The sequence below is a fragment of the Chiroxiphia lanceolata genome, chromosome 12 (genome assembly GCF_009829145.1).
Source record: "Chiroxiphia lanceolata isolate bChiLan1 chromosome 12, bChiLan1.pri, whole genome shotgun sequence".
NCBI classification, from domain to species: Eukaryota; Metazoa; Chordata; class Aves; order Passeriformes; family Pipridae; genus Chiroxiphia; species Chiroxiphia lanceolata.
The window spans coordinates 1,984,774-2,008,660 of record NC_045648.1 but is presented as its reverse complement, the minus strand read 5'-3'; positions in this window follow the sequence as shown (position 1 = coordinate 2,008,660).

The following is a 23,887-nucleotide window of genomic DNA, read 5'->3' as shown; positions in this document are numbered from 1 at the left end:
ACCTTTCACCAAGCCCTGTGCTGAATTCACAGACGTGCTCCAGCTGGAGAGTTCCCTTCCTCGCGGTTCTGTGGGCACACATTGGGCTCCATTCATTGCTGTGGCAGCCACTTTTTTCTCTTTTTAAAAAAAAAAAAAAAGAGAAGTTAAATACTGAAAATGATGGTTGTGACATGGTGGTTGGGATTCCCAGGGGGAAAATGTAGGAGGCAGGTTGGATTTCTGCTCTGAGCCCTAACAGATATGGCATTCACACTTGTTGGTGTTTGGAAATTAGTGCTGAATAACGTTCATGGGGCTGCACAATCCACTGGCAGTTCCTTGGAAGGAGTTTTGCAGAGCAGGGGTGGCTCTGAGCCTGTGGTCAGGGCCCTTCAGCTGCAGAACAGTTTGGCCTTGGTATGCAAGCACTTGGATGCATAATTGGTGCTAATTATCTTGTAAAGTCACATTTCTATCAATGGAACTGCTTAACATTAAGTGTATCCTGCAATTCTCCCCAGGATTAAGCAGAGATGTGCAAGACCCTCCCTGGCTTTAGTAGCTCATGTTGTCAGACTTATCACATTTTATAAGTACTGACCCTAATTAATTCACACTGGGGTGGGGAAAATCCTTGCTGCATTCAAGTCAAAATCCTGGATTTTAAGCTGAGCAACCTGCTCTGTTGGAAGGTGTCCCTGCCCTTGGCAGGGGGGTGGAGTGAGATGAGCTTTAAGGTCCCCTTGAACCCAAACCACTCTGTGATTCTACCATCTTACTTCACCCTAAAAAAAGATAACCAGGGAAGCAGTAGCTGTCAGGGAATGCTTTTCTAAAGGCATGCAATTGGCTGAGAAATAAAATAACAAGCCTCAAAGGCAAAATGCAAAGTTGTCTCTGTTCTGCTCACTCCACATTTGTAAAATAAATGTCCTGGCTATTTTCTGTTGAATATGTTGAACAACTGTGGGAAGGTTGGTGAGCAGTTTCCATCTACTGGCCTCTTTTTTTCTATTTTTAGCAATCAAATAATTCTAATAAGGCAAACAAATGCAAAAAAAAAAAAAGAATAAAAGGAAAACTAGTCTTGGGAAGTGATGAAGTTGGCAGTTAGGTGTAATAGAAACAATGCCAGTTTTATTGAATGCCTTTTCAGTAAGAAAACTCTTTTTTGGGGTGTTTCAGCTATCTGTAATAGGCCAGAGTAATCCCTCACCATACAGACTCATGTGAAAAAAATTCCCACCTCTGTGTAAAACAGTTTATTCCCTCTCCTCCAGGAAACAAGGGTGGAGTGTGCAGAAAAAGAACAGCCATAAATCACGTCTTTGATGCAGGATTAATGAGATGGGAGCTATGAATCATGTGGTGGGATGAGCAGGCTGCGACTCCCATTATCACAACTGACCAACGTCTTTGTTTGCATTAACTGTTCTCATTCCATTAACACATCTGAAATTAAGAAGTGGCACGGCTGAAAAGATCCCACTTGGAGGTTGCTTTGAAATACCTGTTAGAACAGGCAGGGAGGAGGAACCCAAAGGCCGGGCATGTGCTGCCTTTTGTGTCGGGGCATTGATGTCGGGAGAAAATTGAGCCTGGTGGGGTCTGGAGTATTCCTGGGTTGGGAATGAGTGGTTGAGGGAAGGGTAAAGTAAGTAAATACTTCATCTCTTTCATTTTTCATCCAGGCATGCTTGGAATCCTCCCTCATCAATAGAGGTTTTGCTGGATGTTGGCAATGTCCCCCAGGCAATGCACAAGATTAATACGACTCCCTATCTAATTACAGGTTTACTGACGGATATTACTAAGGCCCCAGCAATGCAAGTTCCTTACATTGCACTTTTCCCCCTGTCTAGAGCTCACAGAAAGAAAAAGAGGCAGAAAACTGAGGGTAGTGAGGTAAAAAGGCATAACTCGAGTGCTATTCTTGCTTTTGGAGTGAGTATTTTGCTCCTAACGCAGCTCAAGTTTAGAGGTAACTTCTTTTTAAACAAACCATCCAGGTTTGTGTAAGAATTGGGTTGTTTGTACTCTGGAGATAATATTAGGGAGGAACAAAAGGAGTTTTCTTCCTCAGTTTGTGCTCAGTGGCCAATAGGTTTTATCAGCTCCTGCCTGGTCAGGGATGTTCACAGGCAGAATTTCCCCCCTTGCTCTGCCTGCTCCTTTCCTTATTTTGGTTCAGAACTAAAGACTTCAGGAATTATACACAAAACCAAAAATCCCCTAAGCTCATCCATAAACAAACCAAACCAAACCAGCCCCATTTAGATGTCAAAATTAGGGGTAGGACAATCACTGTTCAGATTTGTAGCCGGGGCAGATTCTGGTGATTAAAGCAGGGGCTTTAATGGGATTTTGAGCCCTGAATCCAAAGGATGTCAGACCACAGAGAATAACCAGGGGGAAACAAAATCCACAGGTTTATTATTTTTTGACTTTTCCATCCTGAAGTGTTATGATCACACTGATTTATTATCTCCTTAATTTCCAAGAGTCTCTGCAGCCCCATGCACAGGCCATTGTTGCAGGGGATGTATTTTCCCTTCTAGGTACACATTGGTTGGAAATTCAAATACTTTCAGCCAACTATCAAGTCTCTGTAGGTGGTTTTCTTTCTAGGAAACAGCTTTTTTTCTGACAACATGTGACATGAAACAGTGACTCAGGACTCCTTCCCACATGAAAAGGGTCCCGGAGGAACTTCTGATTGTTGCGGAAATGCTGATTTAAGGTTCCAGGATAATTTTCGTGGACCGGTTTCGTGGAATTAATTTTCGTTTCACATCTTTTCTCGCATAATTAATTGGGTTGGGGCAATTAGTGGAATTTACTGCTGTCTCCTGCTATGCTGGGGAGAGTCCCCACAAGGCACGAAGCCCCTCGCCGTGACAGCGACCCCGCTCAGGGTCCTTCCAGCTCAGGGCTCTGCTTCTCTGACCTGTCCAGGGAGAGCTGGGAGTGCAGCAAATCCAGTGCTCCACTGGACTTCTCACTTACTCTTTTCCTCCCCTTCATGTGTGTTGTCTTCTAATAATCCCTTCCCTCTGAATCCATCGCCCGCAGCGCAGACATTAGATAAATAAAGCTCGTGTGGGCCCGGAGCCAGCCTGCATTGCATAAATACACTGAGGGCTGCAGGAGTTAGGCTTTGCTTGCTGAGACAGCTTAAGTGCTGCTCCTTACTGGTGTGGTGTTTCCTGACAACTGGAGGAGGCTGAAATGGGCCGGGCAGGAGCAGGGAGGGGGATGATGGACACGGCGCTGCCACTCAGGTTTGGTCCCGCTGGGCTCCGTGACAGGCTTTCCAACAGCCAAGGGGGTGTTTCCCCCTCCCCAGTTCCATCTGTGCCTGGCTGGGATGGAGGCAGTGACACTGAATTTCTAAGACAACAGAGGTGGAAGGTCTCAGAGGGTCTGTGCTCTCCTTCTCAGGGGTGCTCACACCGCTGCTTTCAGAGGCACGGCAGCTGCTGTAGGATTGGAACAGGGCAGAGATGAAAGAGTGTGAGGAAAGAATTGAACTGCCTGACACCACAGCCCGTGGCTGTTTGGGCTGAAGATGGGGAAACCTGTTTGTCTGGCTTTGGCTTCATAAGAAGGTTCAGAGGTGCCTTTTCTTGTCATAAAACTCACACATGTCACAGGTCCCCGGGGCACGACCCGGGGCTGAGGGGAGAGAGCTGGTGCTGTGGTCCATGTGCCTTCTTTCCCTCCCACCAGGGCCTGCAGGTGAATCCTCTTCCCGTTTTATTCCAGTCACTTCACCAGCTCGTGCATGATTGGGAAATACAAAAGATTTTCCAGGGCTTTCCCTGCATTAGCACCATGAAATTTCTTTCATTTCAGATCTCTGCTGTCATTGAACTCACTGTGCTCTCAGATGTTATTACATTAATACATCATCCAGGCTCCCAGGCTTTGGATGATATATGGACACATTTGTGTCTGATTTCAGAACCCTCCAGGGACACATCAGTCAACAACACAGCCCCAGTTCAGAGCAGATACTGGTGGGTGGGGTGACTGTGGGCCAGACCCTCACAGAACTGTCAGGGTTGGAAGGCACCTCTGGAGATCACCCAGTCCAGGGTGACAGGTGACACAGGAACAGGTGGGTTTGGAATGTCTCCACACAGGGAGGCTCCGCACCCTCCCTGGCAGTTGTCCCAGTGCTCTGCCACCCTCGGAGTGAAGAAGCTCTTCCTCACCTTGAGGTGGAACTTGTGTTTTAGTTTATGGCCATTGCTCCTCGTCCTGTTGCTGGGCACCACTGGATGCTGGCACCATCCTTTGACACCTCTTTGAGATCTTTGTATGGATTGGTGACATCCTCTCCCCTCCTTTAGGTGTCAGCTGCCAAAGCCCCGTGGTGGGGCCGTGCAGGGACTGACAGCAGGTGAGGTGTGTCCCCCACAGCTCTCTCGTTCTGCAGCGTGAGATCCTGACTCCAAAGAAAACAAACAGACCTCATTCTCCTGCAGCACTGGGCAGCCTGGAGCCATTAGCCCAGAAACCAGGGTGTGCTGGGGCTGAGGCTGTTCTGGGCAGTCCCTTGTGTGTCCTGTAACTAACTCCCAGCTGGAACACATGTCAAGGAACTCGGCTCTGACTAGGCTCACTGGCCTCCAGGCTCCTTCTCAGCCTGTTTTCTGTTTGGGCAGAAAACACAGTTATTTGGAAATGTTTGAATTGTTTTGAATATAAGTATCCTTCCAGAAAAAAGGTATTGATGGCCTGGCACCTTTGTAAAGAGCTTTGTGCTGTGTTATTCCTCTCTCCACTGAGTGTAACAAGGCTCTGGTGCCAGGACCATGATCCTGTAAAACATTTGGAAATGCCAATAAATTCAGAGGCACGGTTTGGAAGCTGCCAGCTGGAGTTTGCTGGTGGAGCTTGAACAAGTTAGGCATATCTGCTTAATCCTGTTTTATTTGACAAGGTGCAGTGAGAGCAGAGCAGTGAGTGTGACTGGGGGTTTTCTTGGAAAAGTTTGGGAAAGGTGAATCTATAAGGAGCTGTGTTAAGTTTGTCTCCTCATCCTTGCTGCTCAAACATTCAGACCATGTTATGTCAGGGAGATTGTAGGTGACCCTAAGGACACTTCCATGTGCTTGTTGGAAATGCCATCCTTCAGATTCCAGCAAAAGTGGATATTTCATTCTTTTTGGTTGTTCATTGGTTTCCAGCTCAAACCTAAACCTGAGCTTGTAAGCTCTGGAGGACATGAAGGATCTCTGACAGCTTTTTGCAAATGTACGGGCATTAAATCCAAAGGCTTGGCTGGATTCCAGATGGATGAGTCTTATCCTGAAACCTTTAGGTTTCCCTTATACTTAAGGGAATTTAGAGATGTTTTGCACTTCTTAGATCTCTCTTGATTATAAGAGACTTGCCCAGGTCACACAGGAAATCTGCTGGGGAAAAGACTTATATCTCAGTTTTCCAGACTTCCCAGAGAGCTTCTGGCCAGATTAAGGGATGTGCTGTGTGAGGATGGGCTGAGGTTCCTGACAAGTGATTCCCAGAGCAGCCCTGAGCTCTGGGATCCTCAGGGGAGCACCTGCGAGAGCCTCTCAGCCTCCTTTCCTTCCAAAGGGGAAACAAAACCCCCTGTCTTCTTTACCTGGCAGCCTGTTTTCGTGGAACTCAAAGAATTTAATATCTCTGAGGCTGCTGAGCTTGGCCATTGCAGAGTGTGAGCCTGGGAATGCAACCAGGTTAAATAGGAAGCTGTGGTGCAGCGGGCAGGGTGATGCTGCTGCTGCTGCATCCAAGGTCAGAGCAGTGCCAAGGGTGATTCCCAGCAGCATTCCTGCTGAGCCAGTCCTGAGGAGCAGATATGGCTCTGTCTGTGGGACACAGGCTGAGAATCTTTTCCTGGGAGATTTTGGGACACACCGGTGGGACCTTCTTGGAAGTCCTGATGCTGCTTGGGAAGAGTCTCTGGCTGTGGAGCTGTGCCATGCCATGGGTTTTCACACTGGCTTCTGGCTCATAAAAAAGTGCCTGGTTTGGCTAAACCCAAATCCTGAGAGGCCTAAAATCAAGCAGAGCCTGCCTGTGACACGTCTGCTGAGCTGATCCAAGTCCTGCTGCTGCTGCTGCTGCCTTTGCCTCCACAAGCTTTGGGAAGCAGGTGCCAAGTGCATGTCTTGGCCTCAGAGCAGGGAAGCAGATACCTCTGGGAAAGGCTGGCCAGGAAGCTCCCTATGGAGTGGGAATTTGCCTGCAGAGTCCAAGAGCATCCGTGGCTGTGGTGGTGTCTGTGAGCTTTGTACCTCTGTGAGCAATTAGCAGCCCTGCTAATTGCTTTGATTTGTAAAGTGAGGGGCTCAGGAAAGCACCGAGCAGGAGAGGGAATGTAGATGAAAAACAGACCTTGATGAAGTGTCTCATTAACTAAAAAGGCAGAAATTTTGGGGCATTAACCCACCCCCCACACGTGTGGAAGGCTGGTAATAATGTCTTGGAAAACAGGCAATAAACAGATGATCAGAGCACACCTTGGAGCGGGTTCAGGTTTGTGCTGCTTGTGCTTTTTTAGAGGTGTAATTCCAGTGACATGGAGCTGGGATAGTGCAGGATCTGGGCTCTCTCTCCCCTGCCTCTCTCAGCCTGATGCCTTTTCCTTCCCATGTGCTGAGCTCACAGGGAAGAAAATAAAAAGAGGATCATCCTGAACCAGTGGGAAAAAAGCCCTTTCCAAGGGTAGCAGAGCTCAGGGAGGCAGGATGGATCATCCAACGAGCACTGCCACAGGTATCTTCGCTTCCAGCTTGACTTCAGTCATTCCAGAGAACAAATTCAACCTGACCAAAACCAACCTGTTGGAGTTTGGGGTGGCTGGAGCTGACACCTAATGAAAGGCGCTGGGGTTCTCTTTGGTTTTTTTGCTAACAGAAAGGAAAACAGAACAGCTACATATCATCCATCTGAAAAAAAAAAAAAAAGGCTGTAATTACCACTCCCAGAAATTATTTCTTATTTAATGAAACGTCTCTTTAGGCTGAACAAAGGAATTTTCAGAGAGGAGAGCACTGAAGGGTGGGACAGAGAACACAGGCAAGAGCGCAGCTCAATTACAGGGAATCAAATCCTCTCGCCCTTCTGACGCAGTTTGTGGGAGATCTCATTAAAACCTTGCCAGCCCAGAGCAAAGGCTGCCTTTTCCTGCAGATATTCTGGATCTATTTATACTGATCCCACCACTGGGAATCACTGGCTGTAGTTGGCCAGGAGGCCTGAGGGACACGCAGCTCTTCCCTGTGTGCGTGGCTCGAGAGGGATCTGCTCTCTTTCCTACCAGCCAAATCCTGATAAATTCCCAAAGTAGGGATGCTGCCAAGTCTGGGAACACCCTCTCCCTCGTCAGAAGAGAAAACTGCTGTGGATGAGTGGCTCAGGCAGTGGGAAGGAGGGTGGAAGTATCACAGAATCATTAAGTTTGGAAAAGACCTCTGAGGTTGTTGAGTCCAAGTTGGGAGCAGGGAGCCTTTGGAGGTGTCTCACTCCCTCTGGAACACTGGGACCACAGGGGTGGGGTGCTGTTACCAAAGAGGAGACACCCCAGGGGTCAGATGGAGGAAAAGAAGATCTGCCTTCCCTTGGGAAGTGGCTGCAGGAGGTGGTGTCCTTGGTGGGAACCACTGGCCTTGGTGTGTGATGGAGGTTTATTCACCCCATGATGGTGGGGGAAAAGCTTTATCCAACCTGAAGTGAAGCTCATCATCCCTCTTTTGCTTTCTGTGCCTTTTTTTTTTTTCATTTAGTTTATTGTTTTTATTTATTTACCAACAGTGCTGCCGGTGTATCTTTTATTGCTTGGATTAAATGAATCCTGTGTCCTGTAACACACAGTAAATTCAGGTTGTGTAGGAAATAGCAGAGGCTTTGACCTCTAGCACTGCTATAAAAGCAGCCTTAGGAAAATCTGAGGTGAATAATGCAGCTGTGGAAATCACCTTTCTCCAGTTTATGCTGGGGAGGGCGAAAAATCTCCTGTAATTAAGGCAGACCCTTAGTCTTTGGTGTTAAGTTTCATGGGCAGGTTCAGGAATGGAACATGGGATCAGTCTCCATGCCTAAGGAAAGGGCTTCATGAGCTGAAAACAAGGGCACACCATTTCTGAGTCAGCAGGTCAGGCCAGAACCAGCTGAGTGGGGAAAGGGCAGCAAAGGGACAAATCTCTAGCCCAGTTACAGCCCAGAGCAAGGCAGCAGAGCCCAAGTCCTGGTGACCTCGAGCCAGGCACAACTGCAGGAACTGGGATCCTCTGGGGAGGTGAGAGCTGTAGGAACGTGGTGTTTGGTGGGACAGAACAGCTCCAGGTGTTCCTGCAGGACCAGCTCTCCTCAAGCACTCCCTTTCCTTTTGGTCTGGGCTCCACCAAACCCTGGCATAGGACAACTTGGGCCAGTATTCTGGGGCACTCTGAGGTTTGTTCTGATACCAAAAGGCAGGTTGTGCTGAACTCTGGCAGCCCTTCAGAGCTGTCCCAGCAATGGCAGCTCTGGGCCTGTGTCATCCAAGCTCATCAGCAGCAGGAAAACAGGCAGCCCCTTGGAATCCCACCTGCTTAATGAGGATCAGGAAACTTCTGAAGTACATAGTTAAACAGCAAATTCTAAACTACCCCTCCCCTCAGGCTGGTCTGAGAAGCTCTTTGCTCCAAGGATTGTTGCACTCTGGCAATCACCCCAACATAATTAACTGGTTTATTCTGTCATGCTTTGATAAATTCCAACCTTCACCCACTGGCTTACCTTGGGGAGGTTTGGTCCATGTGCTGTCCAGTGTCTGTGGGATACAGAGATTTGTTATGCTCTTCATTAATTCTTTCACATTTAATGTACTTGGGAGGGAAAAATAGTGATGGAGAAATAAAGAGCAACTTTCTCAGTGAGGGCTGCAGTGCCTTCAGTGGAATCCTGATTCACCCCAAGTCAAGTTGTTCTAGCCTTGTGAAATCATAGGTTTTCCTGCTACAAATTGATAAAACATACCTGTTTGCATTTAAAAACTGATATCCAGGTGCAGCACATGGCTGTGAAAAATGCATAACCTGACCTCAGCAGGATTCAGCTCTGGTTTTGGGAAAACCTCTTTGGCATTTGTTAGCCAAGGAGAATGCAAATCACATGCTGGAATGATTAAAGGATTCAGCCTTTGCCTTAGCTCATGTTTTGACTCTGAAAGCAGGTGTAACTTGCACTTGATTCCCAGTCAAAAACAGTTTCTAGCAGCAAATCTGTCCAGAAGAGTTCCAAAAACGAGTGGGAATTGAATATCCCGTTGCTCCCAGGCTGCTCCAGTGGGAGCCAGCCTTGGAGTGCCATTCTGGGGGTCATCAGGGGGGATATTTACCCAACTGTAATTAACTTAATCAGCCACTGGGTATCAGTATTGTCTCACATCAATACATCAAAAAAGGTGTTTTTATGGAGCTGAACAACTCAGGTGCTGTCAAGGCTTTGCTGGGGCCGGAGCCGGACCTGCCTCCTGGGGGTGGGAGTGGGGTGGGCAGAGGGAGAATCACCTCCAGCCTTCAGATCCCTCCAAAATACACTGCACAGAGCTGTGTTCATGCACCTGGAGGAGAGGGGAAGGCAGCACAGGGATGGGGGGCAGGATGTTGGCAGCAGCCTCGTCACCAGGGGATTGCTCTGCCCGTGCTCCGACCAGGGACCTTGGGAAGCTGAGCACAGCATGGGCTGGGATGAGCTCTTCCTCTCAGGGAAAGACCTGTGCAGTGCTTATGTACATGAACTTTGTCATGGGTGTCAGACAGGATTTGAGGATGTTAATCCAAGGCCTGGCCTGTGCCAGGTGTGAGGAGTGTCCCTGTGACAGAGGTGGTGACAGCGTTGAACGACCTCAGTGCTGCTTTGGCGTGAGCAGGTGAGGAACAACCTGGGCTGGTGGAAGATGTCCCTGCCCATGGCAGGGGGTGAAGGAGAGGAGCTTTAAGGTCCCTTCCAACCCAAACTCTTCTGGGGTTCTGTGATTCCATGTGACCTTTTGTCTGGCAGAATTCCTTGTGTGTGGTGCCACTCCTTTCCTGCTGAAACAGGCAGGGGATGCCCCAACTGGGATGCCCAAAGCCAAGAGGTGGTGCCCAGATGCTCAATGACCATCCCTGGGACAGCCTAGTGTACAGGTTTAGCCCTCAGCCCACTGTGGGGTGGCTTGGAGGCTTTTAGCTCTCTGTGGGGTGGACACAGGAGGCAAGAGCTGGTGCCCTACATGGAAGTGCCACCTGAGCCAGGAGTGTCCCACTGCCTGGGCTTCAGCAGCAGGGAACACTGGCAAAGCCTTGGGCAGGTTTTTCTCTGGGTCCCCTCATCTTCTTCACTGGGGATGGGACTCCAACACTCGTGGGATTTCTGCCTGAGTTTCCATTCAGTTTTGGCTCCAGGTAACAGTTGCTTCCCTCACTGCTGCCTTCCAGGCTCGCTTCTCTTGCCAAAATGCTAATTTAGCCCTTCAGCTGTGTTTAAAAATAAAAGATCCTCCACTTCTCAGGGTATTAAAAGGCCAAAAGGAATATAAAAAGTTCACCAGACTGGTCAGTTCACTCCCTGCTGTGTCTTCCTGGGGCGTTGCAGCAAAAACACAGGCACAAAATCCAAAGCAAACAGCTTTTCCTGGGCCTCCCCTGGAGCCTCTGGCTCTCAGCTCAGTGCCCCTCTCCCTCCAGCCCCTGCATCCCCACCTTGCCTTGGGCAGTGCCAGCATCTTCCCAGCCTGTGGTGGCATCTTCTGTACCTTTTCAGCCACACTTAAAGACTACTTTTCCAACACCTGACTCATTCCCCTTCTTGCTTTCTCCTGGCCAGAAAATTTCCCACCAACTTCTGGGCTGTTTGGGCACAAACCCAACAACAAGGATTTTTCCCCTCTAGTCCCTTCTGGAGTGAGATAATATATCCACATCCTCCCTGCTGTTCCTGCCATTCCCAGGCCACCCCACAAAGAGACCCCGCTGAAGTCCTCTGCTTGACTTTATATCTGGTTTAGAACCAGATGTGGCATTTTTGGAAGCTGCAGAGGGATTTATTTTAAAATCCAAACAGGATCATGGCAGTGCTCTGGGTTTCAAAGAAGCTCTGTGAGGCTGGTAAAACCTGGAGGAGCACAAGTTTTTTATTTATTCCTCCTTGGTCAAGGTCTCATTTTGTAATACAGGAAACTTGAACAACCAGTGCAGAAAAAAGGTTATTTAATGGTTGGAAGTTTCAGTGTTTCCTGCCCTCGGTGCTGGTCATGACCTTGAGTACAGGGATGCTCTGCTTCCAAGGGAGCTGTGGGTTGGGATTGGAGTTCCTGGACGAGATCCTTTTCTTCCTCAGGTTTCTCATTTCTCACTAAGTGCAGCTTTATCTCTCCTACAGAGGTGAAAAGGTGCCACCCTGGAGCAGCCACGGAGAAGGAGAGGTCTTGTTTGGATTATTTCTGTGTTTGGGGCAGTGTCTGGCTCAGTTTAGGGCTGGTCACTGTTTGCAGGTCGTTTGTGTCCTTCCAAACGAGCTGTCCCTTCCCAGAGCTGATGGATCATGAGGGACATCAGCTCTACAGGGCTTGTATCAGTGAGTACCTTCAAATGGCATTCCCATTCCCAGGATTAACCCCTGGCTCAGGTTAACCCCACGCTGCTGTTCCTTGCTGTCAACCTGCTCTGGTCTGTAAGAATTTAGCCAAAGCCATTTTACGGGCTCAGGAGCAGGGAGGATCAAAGGCCACAGCCAAGGACTGTGCCGGGCACTGCTCAGCATTTCCACAGCGTGAACCCAACAACGTGATGGAAAATGAAACTGAGACGGAAAAAAATGCAGTGGGGACATGGAAATAAGAAAGGGAAAATGCAGCTCTGACTCTTCAGCAACAGTGTGTGACTTATAAAACCCCAACATGCCCAGTGACCATTATTCTGCAAAGGTATTTTTCAATGTAACTCATGTTGAGGCATTTGAATCCAACAGCTTCACTCCAGCACATGCCTTTCCTCCATTAATGCTTATCCTGTTTGCATCAGTTCTGCTTTTTTTTTCCCCCCATCAAATATCTTTTTTTTTGCCTCAACAAGAGAGACCCTAATCATTTCAGGGTGCTTGCCACCTACTATCAGTGGTTATTTTGGGGATAGCTGAGCAAAGCTTTCGAATGTCTGAACTGCATTAAAATGAATTGTTGGCATTCCAGCCCAAACCTCAGGAGGCAGGAATCTGCCATGAGAGCGTGGAGGGAAGCACTGTTGTAATAAAGGATACATGTAATGAGGTTTGATGTGCTTGAAATTCGAAGTCTGCTCCACATTAGGAAACAGTCGCTGGTTTAGCAGAATCGGTTTCAAATTGATCTAATTAAACTCCTAGACAGCCTTAGTGTAGACATTTCTTCATACTGGTTTTTGTCCATTCTTAAACCAGTTTAAGTGGGATGTTCTGGGGGAAAAAATGCCCGGGAGCTCCTCAGAGGAGGTTCTGCATGTGCAGGTCTGAGCTAAGTTGCCACTTCAGGTTTGCTCTCCATATCTTGCTTCTTTAGCCTCTTGAAAATCTCATGTTTGTTCTTCTTTAACTCTGGACTCTTGTTGACTTTGGGCACCATTAACTGGTCCTGGGTGAGGGCACAGGGCTCTGGGAAGGAGGAGGAGGAGGAGGAGGGTGGCCCTCCCAATCATGTCGTGTCCGATGAGGAGCAAACCAGGCACGCTGTGAAACCCAGAAAAGAGATTCTGATCTCTTTTGATAAACATGGGACTCCAAATTGCCCTCAAGGCTGGACATTCAGTGTCCTGAGTTCAGGCACATGGTTCTGGTGGGCTTTCCAGCCCGGAATCCACACCAGGGTTGGATCCCTGACAGATTCCCAGCACGTGAAGAGCAGCACAGGACAGGTAAAACCTACCTGCAGAACCAGGTGTCTTCAGTGCTGCTCTGCAAAGAGCACCAGTGTCTGACAGGTCCATCTAGAACGACTTTGTGCTCCTGAGTGAGAGCAGTTCACATCCCATTCCAAGGAGTTGCTGCTGGCCTTTGGAGAGGCAGCATTCCCACTTGGAATAACGCAGCAGCCTCAAATTGCCACTGAGCTGCAGGACCATACCAAGGGATGCCACTGAAAGAATCCCTTCTGGTGGGAGAGAGAGGCTCTATGGATCCCTTCTGGTGGGAAAGAGAGGGTCAATGAATTCCTTGTGGTGGGAAAGAGAGGCTCAATGGATCCCTTCTGGTGGGAAAGAGAGGCTCAGTGTTGAGCTCTCTCGATTTTTCTTTGCAGGAGAAGGAGTGATGATGCCAATTCTGAACTCACCCATGGACTTTGCCGAGGTTAATGCACCCCCTGAGAGTGTGGAACAGAACTGTCTGTCAAACCAAACCAGTTTTTGGGGCAGGGAGGTGAAGTGCATAAAAGTACATTATATTCTGTTGACCGTTAATTGTATAAATAAACCACAACTAAGAATGTTTTTCTATGCCACTCTGTTTTCTTATAAAACAGAGGGATTCCTGGAGCTGTGTGGAAATTCCATAGTAAACATAAAAGCTGGCAAGTGATATCCATCCTGTGGGATATGGAGAGAGATTGGCAGCTCTCTGTGGATCACAGGAGCAGGGGAGGCTGCAGGTCTTTCCCCAAATGACAGCAGAATGGAAAACTCCTGCAGCTCTTACCTGACATGCCCTTCCTGGGAAAAGGAGCTGTCATTCCTGGGGGCTAGAGAATCCCTCTTCCCTTCCTAAGACAGCACAGGTGCTGCTTTATGGGGATTAGTGATTTGAACATGATGTTCTGGTGTCAAAACCCTTCTGGAGGACAGGAGTGGTTGCAGCCATTCCTTTATGGAGAAACCAGTGCTTTGCTCACATCCATGGTCTCCAGAATCACCTGGTGCCCAGGAACCAGGAGACATCAATAGGTTTTTGGGAAAACTTTTAAGGCACTTCTGAGTGATTCTGACAGCCTGCCTGTGGCTAATGAAAGGTTTTTCACATTCCTTTCCATGTGCTTTGAAATGCCAGAGGAAATGTCCCGGTGACTCAAATTATAGGTGTTACTTGGGAGTAACTGCTGCATTGTTGTGGAACACCTGGAACTGGCAGCAGGCAGGCTGTGTGCTGGAAAAAGAAGGAATTGGGCACTATCAGCTGCCCCTTTCTACCTCCAACAACCAACAGCCCTGCCCTGGGCTTTGGAATGGAGGGGTGCAAATGGCCATGGGATGAACCTTGTTCCATTGCCACTCCCTGGGCTGGTTCTGTCCCTCAGAACTTCCTGTTCCCTGCTAAAACACCAGGGAATTTAGTTTCAGTGTCAAAGCATTCATTCCACAAATTTAAGGATGGATTTGGATGGGAATCTTCACAGATATTAGGAATGTGCACAGAGGATAAAACATATCTTCCTTCCATGGAGAAGGACAGCGGGGATGTTCTGCTGTTATTTATTTAATTTATTCAACATCTTGACAGTAAAACCCTTGGAACCAGGTTTGCCAAAGAAGCTTCTTTTTCTTCCAACTTATCTCCTCTCAACCTGTCTAAGAAAAGCATTCTTGGCTTTGCCTTTGAACTTGGGTTCTCCAACACCTTTGGGACACAACCAGGAGGGAAAAAACAAAGCCTGGTACTGCCAGTTGGCTGCATGTTCAGTGTGCTAAGGTGGTTTTGAAGGAAAAGCTTCCATTTCACGGGAGAAGGGGTGGAAGGACAGGATTGTTGTGGTGTTTGCATGACCTGGTGCAGCTGCACTCGAGGTGAAGGGCCACGAGTGCTCCAAACTCCTCCTGGAGGCCAGATCCTGCTCTGATGGGTTTGATACAACAAACAAGTTCATACCACAGTCAGGTTTCTCTCCTCGAGGTGAGATCTACCATGAGCTGACCTGGCAGTGTTGGCTTTGTCTCAGGAATTCCCTGAATCTGATTTCCTCTCTTAGTGAACCTGCCGAAAACAATCCCCTGACAACGCTGACATGGTTTGTACATGTCAAAGGATGCCAAAGGATGTGTAGTTTGGAGCTATTTGCTAATATTTATATACCTTTATATACCTCTAATTACCTTATCTGACTGGTTGACTGTGTGTGAGTTAACAGCTGGTAAAAATAATGATTGAAATGGGACTTTGTGATGGAAATGGGACCAGCGTGGCTGTTCAGAAGTATAGGAAAGAGAAAGTAGTTGTGATTTGGGACCCAGAGCTGATGACCCTGGTGAGACCTTTGAAAGACCCCTCCGTGGTACCAGTATTGATCTGTCTGGTGTGGACATAACGCTGGGTGAAACCCCAGCAGAGACACCTGAGGAGAACTGGAGGCTGGGGACAACCAGGAAAGTGGCTGGAAATGGAAATTAAAATAAAGCAGGTCTTCCATGTATAACCTCTGTAGGTATTAATGGCACCAGTGTAGCCTTGATACTGCAAGGAAATTGTGGAGATTTAACTGGTTGGACTGGTGTCCTGCTGCTCGGCGGGTGCACTGAGGGAGAGGGACTGGGTTCTCTTTCCTTTGGGTGGTGCAGGAAGGATCTCTTCTCAGTGCCCTCTAATGTGCAAGGTCCTAGTTAGGCTGGTGCAAATCTGTTTTTTAGATAAGGCTAAAAATTGCCAGTGTTCAGTTAAACAACTCCTCGGTGTTTGGTCTAAGGCACATTTCGGTGAGGGAGTTCTCAGCCACAGGGCTCAAATCAAATCAACAATGAGATCAAATGGCATCTTTTTCATAATGGTGGCAGCCTTTTTGTTCCTTCTCCTGATTTATGACGAGGATTCCTATGGCTTGATCCTGTGGCTTCCATGGTTTGATCCATGGTTAGTATGTAAATCACATGTAGTTAAGCTTTGCTTAGTTCTTGAGCAGAATTATCAGAGTTTTACTTAAGCTTTGTTTTCTAAGTGTCACCTTTACAATGTTATCAGGCTGTGAACCCTTGTCCTAAAGGTACTGCCGAAAACTTGTCTTTTGGGGTTTATGATAAAATCCCTGGAGGTTTCTGGGGTCTTTTTTGGTCTTGGTGGCCTTTTTTGTTTCTCTCCAGCTTGAGTGGGAGATTCCAAAGTGATTAACCTGTAGTACCAACTTCATTAAGGTGCATCTGCCACGTGAGACTGTTGATTTCATGCAAAGACACTTTGTGAGTCAGCTAAAATCTCGTATCTAAAACCCAGACCTTGTTGTCCTCATTGTTTAGGGAACACTCTGTACGAGTGAGGAGCTGAATGTCCTTCAGTCGGCAGAGCCGAGCCCGGAGGAACAAAGCAAACAGGGATGTGCCCAGTCACACTGAGCTTGCAATGTATACGAGTCTTTTTCCATGGCTGGGAAGTGAGCACTCAAAAAATAGGGAAAAACTTGTCAAAAGTAGTTACTTGGGTTTGCCAGCCATAGAAAAGTGGGCTCAGATGGACTCGGGCCTGCCGGAGCGAGGGAGCTCAAAGGTGGGATGCGCGGACGCGTCACCCGCCGGGTTTGAGCCTCGCTCGTGGTGCTTGGCTGCTGGTCTCCTCCTCCCAGCTAGGATTTGTCATCGGGCTCCTGAGAGCAGGGAAGCCAAGCAGCATTGTCCTCAAAGGTTTTGCAATCTCCTCATTGTCCTGTCCCATCCCACCCAGCGAGAGCCGATAACCCCCCTGCCGAGGGCTGTTCCCGTCTCCCCACACGGAGCTCTGCTCTGGGCTGGTGGAGCCCTGTGGAAGCATCTCAGCTCTGTATGGGGGATGTGCTGCCAGCAGCTTGAGTTCCAGCCTTTTTCCTTGTCTTGTTGCCCCACTGGAGCCGTTCTCTGTGGAAATGAGAGATCCAGGCTGGAGAGAAATAGGCCTGCCCATGTTCCTGAGTGTGCTGAAGGGTAAAGGAAGAGCCCGAAGCAGTGTGATGGTGCTTGAACACCCATCTGGGATAAAAGCTGCCTTGGATCTGTCGTGAATTCAGACTCCCAGCCCAAAATGAAAAATCCAGCATTGGGAAGAAGTGTCTGGGTGACATTTTGGGTTGTGCTTATGAACTAGTAGGGGTAGAAAATCTGTTAAAGACCCGAGAGGCTTTACTAGCTTGGATGATGATTTACAGCTGGTTTCTTCTGTGATTTATAGACTGTTCCTTATCACAGGAGCAGGATACAAATACTGTATTTAATAAAAGCCCACAATTCTCATTTCTTTCTCAGAAACTTACAGACAGAAAGGACATTGCACAGTAAACAGCAACCTCTTCCCATCATCTAGCCACCCCCTCACACAGAGATTTGAGACTGCAGAGCACAGCCAGCACTGCCTGGGCATCTCTCTTCCCATATAATTTCCATAATACAGCCCTTTCCTCTGCCTGTAATGCAGACTCCCTAAATACACAGCCTGTTACCATAATGCTACATTCCCGCTCCCCCTGTCTGCGACAGGCACCTCAAAATAACATACAAAGACTTGGCTCTCCAGGCTCCCAAAGGAAAGGATCAGGGTTTTTCTGGCAGTGGACTGGAACAGCCCAAGATGGGCTCTTTATCCTCTCATGGGCTCCAAGGACTGATGTCTCTCCAGGGCTGCTGGGGTGTTTTATTGATTACAGTTCACAGTCATCTCAATAACTGATAAATGAGGGAGGAGAGTGAGCTCTAAATTACACTTGTGGCTGTCCCATCCCTGGAAGTGTCCAAGGCCAGGTTGGACAGGGCTTGGAGCAACCAGGTCTAGTGGCAGGTCTAGTGGAACATGATGGTCTTTAAGGTCCCTTCCAACCCAAACCATTCTGGGTTCTGCAATCAGAGGAAGGACATGGCCGAGGTCACCCCAACCTCATGCTCTGCCTGCCAGGCCGTGCTGCTTCCTCACAGCTGACCAAAGCCTCCCTGGGACCCTTCCTCCCTTCCCTGGGCACTGCAAGAGAAAGTCTGAAGTTTCCCAGTTGCAGTGACTGATGGTCACAGGGCCGTGGAACGGGGAGGGTCGGAAGGGATGATGCTGCCTCCAAACACCAGCTTGGCTTTTGTGTGTGCCTGTCCCTCAGCCCCCTCTGCACTGCTTGGGGTGATCAACCCAGGCAGCACCAGCACCATCTGCTAAGAGCAGAAAACCCAAAAAACCCTGCATTTCCACGTGGTACCTCTCTGCTGGGAACCCTAAACCAGTGTGTAAACAGGAATTAAAGCTTGGCTCACCCCAGTGCAATGAGTCATTTTCATTAACCCCGTTTTCAGGCCGATACATTTTGCTTCAGAGATGTTAAATGCCTTCTCCAAACAAAACCAGGAGAGGGCCAGGAAGAGCCCCTCAGGATCCTGGTGCTCCCATCCCTGCTAGAAACTGTTGCTGCCTTGGCTCCCTAGTCCTGCTCTCCCACAACAGCTGTGGGGTAAAGCTCTGCCTTTCCTAAATATCCTTGTTAAGTATTTCCCAAGAGCTCTCATCTTTCCAGCTATATTGTGATTCTTTGATTTCTCCTCCTGTCCTCGGTAATTGTTTTTTTCTTTTTGCAAGTAGAAATAGCCTGAGGGAGAACTGGAAAGCAGACAGGATCACACTGAATAAATCCATCTTCACAGTTCTTTTTTTGTGTACTCCTTTCTATCAATTAGGTTCAAAGAAAGTATCTCCTTACTCTGCCTGGACTGTTTAGCATTTTTTATTAACAAAGTCCTCTTTTAGGCTCTAGTCCATTGAGGTTCATTAATCAACAATTGCCATGAAGTGAAAAATTCTCAAACTTCCAAAAATCTTTTTCTTGGAGTGAGTTAATACTAACAATGAAGTTTTCCTTGGCTAAGTATCCCCTGCTTTGATGTGTCTGGGTGAGAAACTAAAAGCCACAAAGGTGTTATAAACTGGGCACCGATCACAGATTTAGACAGGCTGGTATGTGCTTTTAACCAATAAATATATATAGTATAGCAGGAATTAGTATTTGGGTTGCGTGAGAGAGACTTTTTGGCGTTTGAATGATTTTCTTATCAGTTTTTCATTAGTTGAACTATTTTTTTGGGGGGGTTTTTTTGTTTTTTTTTTTTTCCAAGAACAGCGAGTTCCCCTCGGTGTCCTGAAAATGGCACCGAAACCGGTCACCCAAACCCCGTTCCTGGAGTAACTCTGGTTTACGTTATTTCTGGCAGGAGCCATAATACAGCTCTTCTTAATTTTGGGAGCAGGCTGTTATTCAAACATGTGCCTGTGCGGCTTTGAAAGCTCTGGAGTGGCTCTGGAAGCCCTGGCACGGGGAGCCGTGTTGGCAGGCGGGAGCCGTGACCCTGTTCAAAGGTCCATTCCCGGGGCCAGACCTGGCAGGAGGATCCGCCGCGGCCCTTCAGAGGGAGCGGGGCTGATGTGCAGGGCTTGGCTGCCCTCGCTGTGGAGAAAAAGTCATTTTGTGTAAAAGCACAGGCAGGGAAAAGGCTGAGGGATTGCTTTGGAGAGCGTCAAGTCCCTTAAACCTGCCTTCCCAAACAAAGCCGTGCTCCCGAGGGCAGCAAAATAAATAGGAAGACTCCCACGGCTTTCCATGGGCCAGCGAAGGGGGTCGAAGGACTGAGGAGCTCCTGAGAGCAGTGAAGCTGCTCCAGAGCTGTTTCAGGCCGGCCAGATCCACGCTCCGAAGGTCAGGAGGAGGCAGAGCATTCCACAAAGCCAAGATTGCAGAAGTATGAGCTCTGCCCCTCCAGCGCCGACAAACCACAGACTCCAGCAGGCCTGTGCCCTCAGCCCGAGGGAGGGAGAGGTTTTGTCCCTCACTGACACGTTCCTCGGGTTTGCCTTGACTGCTCCAATTGTTCTGACAGCGGGAAGTTCTCGCTGGCGTCATCTTTCCACGGCAATATTGTTATTTTTTAACCTACTATAAAAAGAGAGCAGAAGACAAGAGGCGCTGCTCTGTCCTCCAGAAATAAGATGTCGTGTTTACCACTGATAGCAGTTACCAGGGTGCTCCTTCCTCCAGTGGGGCTGAAGTGGATCAAATCCCCCTCCTTTGTCCCTGTTTTTTTGTGTGTGCCTCTGTTTTGGTCGCCTGCATTTCAAACGCCTGTATTTTTCTAACAGTTAAAGGCTGCGTTTTGCACGCATAGCACATTCTATAAAACCTTTGGAGGAGGAAAAAAAAGAAAAAAAAAAAGAGGAATTGGCAGTGTGAATTCTCTCTCCAGTGGGGCTGGAAGGGTTTTAAAGTCTCCTGGAGGAAAGAAAGGCCATGCCAGCTTTCTGCATACAAATTCTACACTGAGCAGTGGTGATCAAATAGCTCGTGTGTGTGTTTGATATGCACACACACACACACAGGGAGCACCAGCCCTGGGAGAAACGAGAGGTTTATGAACCAGAGCTTGTTCCTTATCTCACAGCAGCTCATATTCCAGCAGAGTAAATATTCCAGTGCAGAAGCAGAGCTCTGAAAGCTGCAGGGTGATGTGGGTGAGGTTGTGTGGGACAGGAGGTGCAGAGGGAGCGTTGGAGGGATGTGGGATCCCCCTCCAGCTCTGCAGTATTGGAAGGATGTGGGATCCCCCTCCAGCTCTGCAGTATTGGAGGGATGTGGGATCCCCCTCCAGCTCTGCAATATTCCTTAGTGCATGGAATCTCCACGGACACGGTGATGTCCCCTTGGAGATCCGCTGGAATAAGAAGATGCTCGTTCCTTTAGTGGGAGGTGCTTTGGTAGGACCTGTCTGGAGAAAAACAAGTGGAAATGAATGGGACTGTCACCAAGGAGGGTCCTGTCCCTTGGAAACTTCTTCATGGAGTCGTAGAATCAGGGAATGGTTTGGGTTGGAAGGGACCTTAAAGCTCATTAGTTCCACCCAGGGCCATGGGCAGGGACGCCACTCTCTAGATCAGGTTGCTCAGGGCCCCATCCAGCCTGGCCTGAGATATATGGCACAGTCATTTAATGACTTCTACAGATTTATTAATTTCAATTTAGTAATATTTAAAATAAACTTAATAGAAAATAGGTGGGAATTCTTCCATAGCTGGCAGGGTAGCTCCAGCATTGTCCTTATTTTTATATCATTTTCACGAGGCTGTTTTTCCACCCTGTTTCCACTCCGTGGCTTTGCTTTCCCTGAAGAGAGTAAACAACCCTGTGCAGGAAGGTGATCTGATTTCCATGTTAATAATTTGGGGCCTGAATAAGTGAGAAATGCTGTTTACAAAGAAAAAAAATATAAAAAAGATAAATATAAAAAATCAGATGATCTGTTTGGCTTTGCAAACAAAAGTAGCCCAAAAATAAACAGGCCTACCCAGCAGAAAGGAGACTGGGAGGGGAAGTGGATGCCAACTGAAGAGGCAGATGTAAAGAGCATTTCCTATTTGGTTTAGCAACTGCAGACTTTTGTCTCCAGTCTGAATGCATTTCCTCCAGTGATTCATCATAAATGTGCATTTATAAATAAACTCCACCTTGGCCTGGCACATCGATTGCAGGCTGGTTGCTCAGGGAAATCCGAAAAAGAAAAAGAAAGCAGCCGTGCTCCCCATTTTTGAATGACACCTGTGTGGCAATATAAATTTATAGAACTGTTTCCAGGCTCTTTATTTGATTTATGGTGAGGGATTGGGACTGTGAGAGATGGGACCTGTGGTTTTCTCGTTTCATCTGGGTAAGGATTCATTAAGGAGCTTATTTAAGCCGGTCCCGTGTTGTGCTGTCCACGGACAAATCCAGGGACTTGGCTTTGGAAGCTGCTGCCAAGCCTTGGGCTGGGATGAGAGGAGGCTGAGCAGGAAGAGGGGTGTCTTTGGGGCTGGAGGAAGGTGGCATTTAGGAGACTGGTGGTCTCTGGTGGCTTCCCCAGGGACATGGCAGCGCTGCCAGGAAGGTTGAGTGCAGGAGGCCAGACAATCCCGCGGGGTTTATCCCTGTGCATTCCCTCTGCTTGTTCAACCAGCCCAGGATGATTCCCAGAGCAGTGTCCAGGGCAGACCCCAGAGCTTGGCAGCTTGTAGCCAACCCCAGTTGGAAGTTCTTTCTTCCTCCTCTGAACTCTGCCCTTGAACCTGGTCCTGCAGCCCTTCCCACGTGGGAGCTGCCACGGAATCACCTGGAAAAGCTGTGTTTGAGGGGTTCAACACCCCAGGGCTGTTCAGGACCAGGTCCCTGCCAGCTCAGCCCAGCTGTGCCCACCAGAGACCCCTTGGACTTGCCTCCTTACCATCTTCTCCCGCTTGGAGCTCGGCACAGCTCCTGCCCTGGAGACCCTTCCCATCTCTGCTGCCTTCCCAGCCCCACACCTTTGACTCATGGAATCATTTAGCTTGGAAAAACCCAGCACTACCAAGGCCACCACTAAACCATGTCCCCAGGCACCCCATGTGCACATCTTTTAAATCCCTCTGGGAATGGTGACTCCACCACTGCCCTAGGCATCCTGTTCCAATGCCTGACCACCCTTTCAGTGAAGAAATTTTTCCCAATATCCAACCTGAACCTCCCCTGGCACAACTTGAGGCCTTTTCCTCCTGTCCTGTTGCTTGTTACCTGGGAGAAGGGACAATGCTGGGAGCCAGCCCAGCTCACTGGTGTCGGTCCTGGAGGGCCACCAACAACCCCACAGTCTTCTTTCCCTGCCTTGCTCCTGTAATACCTGTAGTATTCCCATCCTACTCATCCTATGGGACAAGCTCTGCAAACTGAGTGCTGGAGGGATAAATTTGCACTTAGTAGTTTTATCTGAGCTCTCTTTGGGGAGGCAGTTGCACAGAGAGCTTGTGAACACTCCATCTCTGGAAGTGCCTAACACCAGGTTGGATGAGGCTTGGAGCAACCTGGGATGGTGGAAGGTGTCCCTGCCCATGGCAGGGGGTGGGACTGGATGGGCTTTAAAGTCCCTTCCAACCCAAATGATTCTGTATTTGAATCTCTCTCCGTTGGAATGGAGGTGGAGGAGGAGTTAAAGAGATTTAAATGCTTTTTAACAAGAGGTAGTCAACAGTAAATTTCCCAGCCTTTTTTTAACAGATCCTGAGTGTGTTCAAAGCACTCCTGAACTTATGACTTGTGGAGCCCCAGCAAAATCTGCAAAGCAAAGGGCTGCTCTCTCTGCAGCCACTGCAAAGGTGCAGCACAGAGAAAACAAAGGCAAGGCAGTCCCAGACTCTGCACAGCACATGATTCTCTAATAAAAAATGTTTGGCCTCTTCTCAGGAATAACATGGCCATGCTTGTAGCTCCAAAAGAAGCCCTGAATGATATTAATACATTCATTAGAACAAGTTCAAAGAAAATCATCTTAATTAGCTTGCCTGGCTGAAACTGAGGTTCATTAATCTAAAGTAGATTAACCTGGTGGTAATGCCATTAAAGCTGGCTGGGATATTAATGAAATATATGCAGTTGCAGAGAGCCCAAATGTCCTCCTGCCAGTCCGGGCTGATAAAACTGCCGGTGTTCCTTGCACTTGGGGCTGTTTTAAGGAAGACCTGCCCCTTTTCCAGCCACCAGCCGGGGCCTGTAGCTCAGCTTTAGGGACACACTGAAAGGGGGAGCGAGCATTCCATGGAGAAACTCGGGAAAACAACTCACTTTGGCCTTTTGTGCACAAAAACTTGCCGGAGCAGAGCGTGCGCGTGCACGTCCGGAGCAGGCAGGGATTTGCCCGTGCAGGCTTTCTATAGAGCAAACCGTGGTGCAGGACTTCCAAAATTTGACCTGTTTTTCAGCTCTGTGCTGGTGCACAGTGTGCAGCAAGGCTCTAAAAGCTTCCAGAAACCCAGCGAAGACCCAGAGGGCTTAAAATGGCCTTCTCCTTCTCCCCAGGCTCCAGTATTCTTAATCTCAACTCCTTTTAGTCTTTGACACATCATTAAAGTGACAGTTCAAGAACAGCTCCGAGATCAAAGGCCGGCGGAGCTTCTATCGTGTTGCAACGCTTTCGGCAACTCTTTCTCCAGGCCTGTTCCTTAAGTCCCTGCC